Consider the following 12,412-nt stretch of genomic DNA (forward strand, 5'->3'; position numbering starts at 1 on the left):
GATCTTCCTCTAGACGCAAGCCCATGGAAACACACCTAACCCCCACACAGAACTCTCACAAAGACCATGGGTTAGTACACAAATACGTACTGGACAATGCTTACCATACCATGGGATCACTTGATCCCTCTCGGTACATCTTGTACGCTTTGTGTGTTGATCATCTTGATTTACTCTTTGTATGACGATCTTGATCAACCTTGTTGTTGGGGCATAGTTTATGCCTAAGTAATGTTGGTGATTGATGACAGTACCGTAAAGGACTAAGCGTGTGTGTTAAGGTTTCAGATAACACACGTCAACGGCACAAGACGACTCGTCTCCTCATTCATGGAACGAAAGCACGATGCTCTCTACGATTCTCTTTATTTGAGTCATAGGAAAGCCGTACTATTAAGAGGGGATCCGTAGTGGAAAGGTTTGGGTGGAATCTATCTTTGCACGCGCACACTTCACATATTCTCCCTTACCTTCATCTTTGGAGAGGCCCCCGCCACTGTGTTTCTTTCCTCCTTGCAAAACGGTCCCCAGCGGTAGTACCGCTGGAATGCTAGCGGTAGTACCGCTGCAGCCAGCGGTAGTACCGCTGGCTGGCGGTAGTACCGCCCCTGGTCAGCGGTAGTACCGCTCCAGGAGCTTAGTACCACCTGCCTAGCGGTTGTTCGTGGACGGACCTTTTTGCGAAGACTTTCTTGGCGGTAGTAGTGCTTTTGCACTACCAGGGGCCCAACGGTAGTACCGCTGGGGCCCGCGGTAGTACCGCTGGAGTTCCAGCGGTAGTACCGCTGCATCCAGCGGTAGTACCGCTAGGCGGCGGTAGTACCGCCCCTGGTCAGCGGTAGTACCGCTGGAGTGCCAGCGGTAGTACCGCTACAGCCAGCGGTAGTACCGCTGGAGCTCGGGCAGAGAGTGGGAAAACGGTCTAATTTCCCCCCCCCCACTATATAAAGGGTTCTTCTAGCTGTGGAACCTCATCTCTTACCTCTCTAAGCTCCATTGTTGCGCCCCAAGCTCAAAAGTGTTCGATCTCTGTCCCTAGCCAATCAAACTTGTTGATTCTTTAGGGATTGGTTGAAAAGGCCTAGATCCACACTTCCACCAAGAGAAAAGTTGATTCCCCCACCAATCCCTTGCGGATCTTGTTACTCTTGGGTGTTTGAGCATCCTAGACGGTTGAGGTCACCTCGAAGCCATATTCCATTGCGGTGAAGCTTCGTGGTCTAGTTGGGAGCCTCCAAGCTTTGTGTGGAGTTGCCCCAACCTTGTTTGTAAAGGTTCGGTCGCCGCCTTCAAGGGCACCTATAGTGGAATCACGGTACCTTGCATCGTGCGAGGGCGTGAGGAGAGTACGGTGGCCTTAGTGGCTTTTTGTGGAGCATTGTGCCTCCACACCGCTCCAACGGAGACGTACTTCCTGTCAAAGGGAAGGAACTTCGGTAACACATCCTCGTCTCCATCGGTTCCACTTGTGGTTATCTCTATCCTTTACTTTGTATTTTCTTATGCTTGTGACTATATCTTACTTGTCTTAATAGCTCTCATTGTTAGCTTCTTTAGGGTTCACCTCATTGTCGTATTATTTGTGGACCCGTATGTTGTTTACCTTAACTTGCTAAGATTAATTAAAAGTGGTCCTTGTATATTCACCCCCCCCCCTCTAGCCAACCGTATCGATCCTTTCAATTGGTATCAGAGCCACGTCTCTTTATTAAGGGTTTAACCACCCGAAGAGTATGGAAGGCGGAGAGGGAATTAACCATGGGCAACCCGAGGCCATGGACTTGACTTCGGTCACAAGGGATGACTTGAATACGGTTATGGCCGCCCTCAAGACGTCCTTGACGAACGAAGTCAAGACCATGCTTAAAGAGTTAATTGAGGGATTTAAAAGTTCACCCGAACCGGCTATAGTGGTTAAACCCACCGTCACCGATTCGGAGGCCAACTCCTCTAAGGAAGCGGCTAAAGGTATGCGACCTTCCTCATCTCACGACAAGGATGGGACTGGAACATATGCCTCAGTTCCACCCCCCATGGTCTATGGAGGATCCGTTCCCGCACCTCGTCTTAATCCTGTTGGTCCTCCTCCTAAGCTTGTGAAAGGTGACTTTGCTAACTGGGTATTTTCTATTAAGTCTCATTTGAATCACAGCTCAACAAGCTTGTGGAGAATCATCGAGAAAGGATATTATCCTCATGATCCAAGCAACCTCACTCCAAGAGAAGATGCAGACAATCAATACAATCACTCTGCTTTGTTTATTCTCCAGTCTGCAGTGCCACCTGAAGATCTTCCTCACTTGCGCCCCTTCACTTTGGCCAATGATTGTTGGGAGCATATTATGGTGTTGTACAAGGGAAGCTCAAGCATTCAACAATCCAACTATGAAGTGATACTTGATAAGGCCGATGAGTTTGTGATGAAGGAAGATGAGGACCCTCGTGATCTCTATCGGAGGGTGACTGCTATTGCTGTGGCGCTCAAGGATCATGGGAGCAAGGATGTGGATGATACATGGGTCAAGCGCAAGTTCCTTAAAGCCATCATGCCTTTCAACAAAGCCATGTCATCTGTTATTCGTCAGCGGCCAGACTTCCACTCCTTGTCTTCCAGTGAGGTGTTGGATGAATTCATTGCAATGTCAATCATGAACGAAACTGCCGACAATGCTCTTTCTCGTGTTCGATCAAAGACAACTTCACCCAACCTTGCGTTGAAAGAAAAAGCAATGCTTGAAGAAGAAGAAGAAGAAGATGAGGAAGAAGAGGGCTGCCCCGAAGACACAAAGTATGCCTATCATGAGCACATGGCTCTTGCATCAAGGCAATTCTGGGGCAACAAGAGGAACTCAAGGCCCACCTTCACCAAGAACAACTCGAGTGGATTCAAACCCAAACAACGAGTAAGGACATGTTATAACTGTGGTAACGTGAGTCACTTCGTGGCCGAATGTCCCTATGAGAAAAGGGAAGACAACGGAGGCAAGCTCATTCGCAAAGACAAAACCAAATCATTTCCTATCAAGAACAACTTTGTGAAGAAACCTCACCCAAAAGGGATGGTGGCCCTTAAAGAGTATCCTTCCGATGATGATGGTGATGATGATGATACAGTGGCGACGGCAACTGTTGCTATTGCCACTACCTCTTCCCAAAAGGTGTCTCTCTTCAACGCCCCCAACGAGAACCACATCACCAAGTGCCTCATGGCAAAAGGTATCAATCAGGTAACTCCCATCATTAAGACCAACATTGCTTCTGCTCCTTCATTGTTAAATTGTGTTGAAGATAGTGATGTTGGGGAACTTAATGATCATGATCTTGATAAGTTTCTGTGCACTATTAAGGGAGAACCCAATAAGCACTTTGTTGCTCTCTTGGAACAACTCGGTGAGGCCACTGACCTCATTGAGTCTCATGAGGAGACCATCTCCGAGCTTCAGGGACATAGTCGTGACTATGCCGATGAAATTGCCAAATTATCTAGTGCTCTAGAAGAGGAGTGCACTCTTCGTTTGGCTCTTGAGGAGTCATATAACAATGACTGCGCTAAAATGCAAAAGAAACTAGATCATGATGTTGTTCTTACTCGTATGCTTAAATCTGAAAGGTATGCTCTTGGGGTTGGCCATGACAGATTCAAAGAGGAGTTTGACATACTTGACAAGGCCCACAAGGCCTTGAAAGGTGCTCATTTCTCTCTGAAAGAGTCTCATGATCAACTCCAAGCAAAGCTTACCAAGGAGATCTCTACTTGTCCTCCCTTTGTGTTAATTGATAATGCTTGTGCAACTAACCCCTGTTGTGCGCATGTACATCTTGTGGAGGAAAATGCCAAGTTAAAGGAGAAACTTGAGAAGGGCCTTGTGGCATGCATACAAGGTGAGAAGAGTCTGAACAATCTCTTGAGCACTCAAAAGGGTGTTGTAGGAAAGGAAGGACTTGGACCTACCTCCAAGTCAAAAGGTAAAAGGAGGAACAAGAACAAACGATCTCCCACCCTCATGGACATCTTTGTCAAAGAGGGTGAGGGGACTCAGAAGGTGAACAGGAACAAGGTGGACTATGGGAACCCCAAGAAGGGCAAAACCATTCCTACTAACACAGCCGGCAAACTCAATTCTTCTTATGTTTTGTAATGTGCTAGTGATGGGCATGTTTATGCCAGATTTGTTGGTTCCTACGATGAGGATATTGAATGGGCTATCTGGGTTCCTAAGACCCTTGTCTCTAACATGAAAGGACCCATTAAAAAATGGGTACCTAAAACCAAGCCTTGATCTATTGCAGGAGTTTGCTTCCGGTGGGGTGTCATGGTTGCTCGATAGTGGAGCAACAAATCATATGACCGGAAGCAAGGACTTAGTGGTGGATGTGCATCCTTCTCCATCTATGCCCACCCATGTCCAATTCGCCAATGCATCCTCTTCAAAGGTATTGGGATTTGGTAAGGTGGTCGTCTCTCAAGATTTATCTATTGAGAAGGTCATGCTTGTTGAGTCACTTGCCTACAATTTACTTTCGGTTCGTCAACTTGCAATTATGGGTTTTTCCACATTCTTTAATATTGACACTGTGGTCCTCCTGAGGAGCAAGACTCTTAAAGTAGCCTATGTTGGACATGTCGAAAATGGTCTTTATGTGGTGAACTTCTCAAAGCGACCCACTAAGACTGCGACATGTTTAATGGCTAAAGTTGACGTGGGCTGGCTTTGGCATCGCCGTTTAGCTCATGTCAATATGAGATCTTTGCAAAGTCTTCTGACAGGGGACCATGTTCGTGGACCAGCAAATGTGAGCTTTGCTAAAGATCGTGTTTGCAGTGCCTGCATTGAAGGAAAGATTCATGAAACTGCTCATCGTCCAACGACTCTTATCTACACTAAGAGGCCATTGGGACTTCTCCATATGGATCTGTTTGGTCCTCCATCATTTGATAGTCTTGGAGGCAGAAAGTATTGCTTAGTGATTGTTGACGACTACTCAAGATATACCTGGGTATATTTCTTTAAAAAGAAGAGTGAAACTCAACAAACGGTCATCAACTTTGCTAATGAAGCGCAACGTCAACATGAAGCAAAGATCTTGATGATTAGAAGTGACAACGGCACCGAGTTCAAGAACTACACCTTGGATGAGTTTCTAGGTGATGAGGGAATAAAACACCAATATTCAGCACCATATACCCCTCAACAAAACGGCGTGGCAGAAAGGAAGAACCGGACCTTGATAGACGCTGCAAGGACAATGATGGCAGAATTCAAATCTCCATATAACTTCTGGGCGGAGGCCATCAACACAGCATGTCATGCATCCAACCGGCTCTACATCCGCAAAGGCTTGAACAAGACTCCATATGAGATTCTAACTAGAAACAAACCCAATCTCAAGTACTTCCGGGTATTCGGTTGTAAGTGTTTCATTCTCAAGAAAGGTGCACGGTTAGCTAAATTTGATTCTAGAGCACATGAGGGTATCTTTGTTGGTTATGCTACAAACTCTCATGCTTACCGTGTCCTCAACAAGTCCACCGGACTAATTGAGGAGACGTGTAACGTAGAGTTTGATGAAAATAATGGCTCCCAAGTGGAGCAAAGTGGTATTTGTGATGTAGGTGATGAAATTCCTCCCCAAGCCATAAGAAGAATGGGGATTGGTCAAATACTCCCCATTGAGGAACCCCTTGTGGCCGAAGGAGAAGGACAATGCTCTAGTCAAGTGGAGCCATCACCTCCACAAGCCCCACACGCTTCCGATGAACAAAGAGAAGACTCTCAACAAAATAAACAAGCTCAAGGTCAAGATAAATTGCACAACAATGATGATGTGTCTCAGGATATTCAAGCATTACCCCAAGACTCCGAACCTGCTCATGATCAAGATCAAGTGCAACCCCGAGATCCAGACCAAGTAGAAGCACATGATCAAGATCAAGAGCAACCACAAATACAAGAACAAACTAGTGAACCTGCTCAAGTCGAAGGACAAGATGATCAGGAGACTGTCTCACAATTCCCTTCTGGAGCACCAACAGCCGGCTCAAGACGCAAGGGCAAGCAAAGGAAACAAGTTGATGCTCCCTTGTTATCTAATGAAGAACTCTTGGAGCGTCGAGCAGCCAAGATTGCGAACAAGCTGAGAGTCAAGTCACATCTTATGAAGAATGTACTTGGCAGTATAAAAAGGGGAGTATCCACCCGTCAACAGATTTGGAATTATTGTGAGCATCACGCGTTTGTTTCGTATTGTGAACCTCAACAGGTACAGGAAGCGCTCGATGATGAGGATTGGCTTATGGCCATGCACGAAGAACTTAACAACTTCGAGCGCAACCAAGTCTGGGATTTAGTGCCTAGGCCAACGAAGGAACATAATGTCATCGGGACCAAATGGATATTCAAGAACAAGCAAGATGCCAATGGAATTGTGATTCGAAACAAGGCAAGATTGGTGGCTCAAGGCTACTCCCAAGTCGAGGGTATCGACTACGGTGAAACCTTTGCCCCTGTTGCTCGTCTAGAATCTATTCGCATGTTGCTTGCATTTGCTTCTCATCATAACTTCAAGTTACAACAAATGGATGTGAAAAGTGCCTTTCTTAATGGTCCTTTGAATGAGTTGGTCTATGTCAAACAACCCCGGGATTCGAACATCCCAAGCTCCCCAATCATGTGTACAAACTCAATAAGGCACTCTATGGCCTTAAACAAGCCCCACGCGCGTGGTATGAGTATCTTACTGAGTTGTTACAAGATCGTGGGTTTGAAATTGGGAAGATAGTCACACTCTTTTTACTAAGAGGGTTAAAGGGGATTTGTTCATATGCCAACTATATGTTGATGATATTATCTTTGGCTCTCCTAACATTTCCTTCAATGAAGAATTTGCTGCACTAATGACTGAGAAGTTTGAGATGTCCATGATGGGAGAGTTGAAGTTCTTCCTCGGGTTCGAGATTACACAAGGTCTAGAAGGGACATTCATCAAACAAGCCAAGTACACTCAAGACATGCTCAAACGGTTCAAGCTCGAAGATGTCAAACCGGTCAAGTTCCCCATGCCAACAAGATGCAAGCTTGACAGTGATCCCAATGGTAAAGCAGTGGATCAAAAGGTATATCGCTCCATGATTGGATCCCTCCTTTACCTTTGTGCATCTAGACCGGATATTATGTTGAGTGTAGGGATATGTGCACGGTTTCAATCCGCACCAAAAGAAAGCCATTACATGGCTGTTAAGCGAATCTTTCGATATTTGGCTCATACCCCAAACTTTGGCCTCTGGTATCCCAAAGGAGCAAACTTCAATCTAGTTGGCTATTCTGACTCAGATTGGGCAGGAGATTGTGTGGAGAGGAAGTCAACGTCTGGAGGATGCCAATTCCTTGGTCGCTCATTGGTAAGTTGGTCGTCAAAGAAGCAGAATTGTGTCTCCTTATCATCCACCGAAGGTGAGTATGTGGCAACTGCAAGTTGTTGTGCACAATTGCTATGGATGAGGCAAACTTTAAAGGAATATGGTGTCACTTGTGACAAAGTGCCTCTTCTATGTGACAATCAAAGCGCTATCAAGATTTCCCTCAACCCAGTGCAACATAGCAAAACCAAACATATTGATATTCGTCATCACTTCATTCGTGAACATATCAAGCTAGGTGATATTGAGGTTCACTCCATCCACACTGAAGAGCAACTTGCAGATATTTTCACTAAGCCTCTAGATGAAGCAAGGTTCCGGGAGTTAAGGCATGAGCTAAATATCATTGATTCAAGTAATGTGGATTGAAACTAGGCATGTTGCACCTCACTTTGCATTCCATCTTGGTCTAGATGTAGGCATGGACATAGGGGGAGTGTTGTTCTCTCAATGAACTTTCCCTCCCCCCATTATGCATAAATCAATCTAGTCTTTCACTTTAGCCATTGTCAAATGGCACTTGTGCTTCAAAGACGAGCATTGGTCATGAACCCAAGGATAATTCTTCGCCGTTGTCATACCATTGTCTCAAACATAGGTGGCCTCGGCCACCGCCCCTCCCACCTTTCTTTTTGTATAGAAGAAAGGATATACAATGACAAGTCAGTACATTTTTCTAGGTGCTATCTCTTTTTACTTACTTGTCATTTGCCCAAGTTCTTCTCTTATCCTAGGTCGCGTTGTGACATTTGCAGCGATACTACCGCCAGGGGTAGCGGTACTACCGCCAGGACCCCAGCGGTACTACCGCCAGGATTCCCATCTAACACGACCTGCTAGGAAATTTTTTAGGGCTGTCTCAAGGGGGAGCGGTACTACCGCCAGGGGGAGCGGTACTACCGCCAGGACCCCAGCGGTACTACCGCTGCATCCGGCGGTACTACCGCCAGGCAGCGGCACTACCGCTAGGTCCTCAGCGGTGCTACCGCTGGCCCGTACCCCTTGGGATATATAAAGGAGGGGGAGCCCGTTTTTCTCAGGCTCTTTCTTCTTCCTCGCGGCTCCTCCCTCCCCTAGCCCGAAATCCCCCTGTTTTGATCTCGTTTCGTGGAGCTCCTTCTCTCCGTTGGATTGGAGGGGTTGCTCCACTTCTCCTTCCTCCTCCAAGGGCCATGAATCCCGGTAAAGCTCCTCCCCTTCTTCTATTGGTTGATGTTCTTGTTCTAGGGTTAGGAGCATTGGGAGATTGGATCCATGTCTTTAATCTTGTGCCCTGTTCTTGGATGGCATGAAGGAGATATTTGAGGGGAGTGTAGGTCCTATGAATCCTTGCTGATTATTTTGCCATGCCCTAGGATTTACTTGTTTTAGATCTAGCACTTGAACTATGTTTGGATTAGATCTGAAACTTGCTCTCTCTTGCCTAGGCATGTACTTATTTCGGTGATACCTGTGATCCTCATGTGAGTAGGGCTGGGGTGGAGTTCTTAGTGTTCATATACAACCCATGCCCCTCGTAAAAATCGTGTAGCCCTATGCATGAGGTCTATTTTTATCTGTCAGATCTGAAAGTCAAACCCCCAGCGGTACTACCGCCAGGGGTAGCGGTACTACCGCTAGGACCCCAGCGGTACTACCGCCAGGGGTAGCGGTACTACCGCCAGGAGGATTCACTGTGCATTCTTTTCATGTGCTTGGCAATGAGTGTTTATTTTTCTGCTTTTTCTAAGTTCATTGCCTTGACTCTTTTTGTCGCTTCTTTTTGCTGTGTGTTTTGTGTCACAGGTAGTTCTCGCCGTTCGAACCCCCCACGGGACACGCAGTCAAAGCAGTATCGCAACCCAGAGGCTCCCGAGGGGTCTGCCACCTCAGGTTTGCAACCCAAAAAGCAGTCCTTCAAGAAGACCACGAACAAGGAGAAGAGGATCAATGTCCGAACTATGCCCCCAAGGACTTTCTGCGGTTTCGCACTCAGAACCATTATCTCAAAGAGAAGGCTGTGATCAAGGATGTTGACCATGTCTGGGCAAAGGATCAGTGCAGGATCTACCGTAATATTGTCATGCATTTCAAGAAGAACTATGTCCCTGTTCAGTGGATTGACCTAGCTCATCTTCAGCGGAACCTGGACTATTTTGGTGATGCCCTCTCTCTGATTGACAAACTGGGCATCAAGGACATCATCACTTTCAAGACAAATTTTGACCCCACTGTTGTTGCTCAGTTCTATGTCACGGTCCACTTCTCTCCTGATGAAGAGCGCTCTATGGTGTGGATGACTGGGACTCAGAAGATGACCGGTACCTGGCGAGAATTCATGACGTTCCTCAAGGTTGACTTCCAGGGAGCTAACACTCCATTTGGGTTGCGTCCACATGCTGCAGCCCCCACCGATAGGCCCGCCGCAAAGGACAGATTGCAGCAACTCTATTTGAGGAAGGGTGTGCTCCCCAAGCATCTGGACATCATGCATCGGATCCTTCGCAACATCCTCTTCCCTCGCATTGGTAACTTCAACGAGGTTCATGGCTCTTTGGCTGAGATGCTGCTGCTCTGTGAGGAGGCTATGACTAAGGAGTCTGCCCCTCTTGATATTTCTGATGTGATGTTCACGGAGCTCTGGAACTGCATCATCATGCGTAAGGTTCCCATCTACGGGCCCTATCTGTTCGCTTATATTCGTCAGAAGTGGCAAGAGGCTTTTCCGGAGGAGGTGCTCTACGCTCAGTCTGACTACATTGTGCACGACCCGATCAAGCTTCGCGTCAAGGAGAAATGGGCCAACCCATCAACTTCCCCTCAGCACATGGATACTGACACAGAGACTGCTGCTGACAGAGGAACCGCCTCTCAGTCCCGCTCTTCTGCCATGCCATCTTGGGCCATCAAACTGCAGGATAAGATGAAGACTCTATTCTGTATGCAGGCTAAGGGTCAGTACCAGACGCACGTGGCTCAGAAGGAGAGCCGCCAGAGGCACAGGCGTGTTCTCAGGACTCTTGATGTGGACATCTCCAGCAGATCAGAGGACGACATCACTCCAGAGGCTACTTGGATGCAGGCTCAAGGTTACCAGTGGTCTGGCGATGAGGAGGAAGAGGAGGAGCAGGACGATCAGGAGGGTACCGATGAGTCTGGCGATGCTGAGGATGAGGAGTAACTACCTCTGGCGTTAGGTGTGTGTCACGCCCAAGATGCGACCCTATCCTTAATTTGGCACGAGGGCCTCGTCAGGGATAGAAGCGCATCTTGTCGTGTCGCAAGAATGGATATCATTACAAGTACATGTACTGAAAAGATGAGATACAGAGAGTTGGCTTACACTCGCCACAAGCTACATCAGAGTCACATCAGTACATTACATAACCATCAAGAGTAAGAGCAGGGTCCGACTACGGACGAAAACAAACGAGAAAATAAGAACGACGTCCATCCTTGCTATCCCAGGCTGCCGGCCTGGAACCCATCCTAGATCGATGAAGAAGAAGAAGAAGAAGAAGAAGCTCCAAATGAACAATCAACGCGCTCGCGTCGAGTAACCTTTACCTGTACCTGCAACTGGTGTTGTAGTAATCTGTGAGCCACAGGGGACTCAGCAATCTCATTTCCAAAGGTATCAAGACTAGCAAAGCTTAATGGGTGAGGTATGGTTAAGTGGTGAGGTTGCAGCAGCGACTAAGCATATATTTGGTGGCTAACTTACGAGTACAAGAAGTAAGAGGGGGAAGATCTACGCATAGCGGACGTGAACTACAGATGACCAAATGAATGATCCTGAACACCTACCTACGTCAGACATAACCCCACCGTGTCCTCGATCGGAGAAGGAACTCACGAAAGAGACAGTCACGGTTACGCACACAGTTGGCAAGTTTTAATTAAATTAACTTCAAGTTATCTAGAACCAGTGTTAAACAAAGTATCCACGTTGCCACATAACCGCGGGCACGGCTTTCCGAAAAGATTTAACCCTGCAGGGGTGCTCCAACTAGTCCATCACAAATTACCACAAGCCGCATAGAAATCCTCAATCACGAAGCTCGCGATCTCGTCGGATTCCCTAGTGGAAAACCTCAACTCTGAGATTACCCAAAGCATCACCGGAATCCCGATGCACAAGATATCTCGTCAAAGGTAAAACTAATCCAGCAAGGCCGCCCGACGTGTCGACGATCCCGATAGGAGTCGCGTACCTCGTTCTCAGGACACGACGGATGAGCGATGGTTACCACGCCAAACGCCGAGTTGCCCCGGGTAGCGTTAATAAGCTGCTCTGTTTTTGGACCAACACTCATGAGGAGCACTGGCCCGGGGGTTGATTAAAATAGTCCGCGGGTGCCGGCGGGTCCCTATGCAATTTTATTAGGTGATTAGGCAAATGTAGTACCAATGTTGGGCCTTGCCAGACCAGCTTTAATCTAAAACGAATTATCAAGGGGGTCCCCATAACAACCCCGAACGTGTTAGGAGCGCTCATTTATGGAACATAACACCGGTAGCCGGTAACTAAAGGGGGCAAAGGTGGAACAAAACACCAGGCTAGAAAGGTCGAGCCTTCCACCTTTTACCAAGTATATAGGTGCATTAAATTATATAACATTTAATATGGTGATATAACAAGGAACCCATGCTTTCACATGGAAGCAATGCACCTCTAACTAGCAACGCTAACAACAGGGTTAAGCAAGCAGTAACATAGCCAATCAGTGGTTTGCTAGGTTGAACAGGTTGTGGGTTAACATGGCATAGTTGAGAGGCTGACATTTATAGGTGGTAGGCAATGAGACATAATCGATAGAAGCGATAACACTAGCATGGCAATGATAGTAATGGTATCTGGGGAAATGATCATCTTGCCTGAGATCCCGCTTGGAAGAAGAATGCCTCCGTGAAGCAGACGAACCGACGTAGTCGAACGGGTCCTCACATTCCGGCACGCGTGCGGAACTCTATCGAGACGGGGAAAACCAGAAACAGGAATCAACACACGATATT

Source organism: Hordeum vulgare, chromosome 2H (genome assembly GCF_904849725.1).
Source record: "Hordeum vulgare subsp. vulgare chromosome 2H, MorexV3_pseudomolecules_assembly, whole genome shotgun sequence".
NCBI lineage: Eukaryota > Viridiplantae > Streptophyta > Magnoliopsida > Poales > Poaceae > Hordeum > Hordeum vulgare.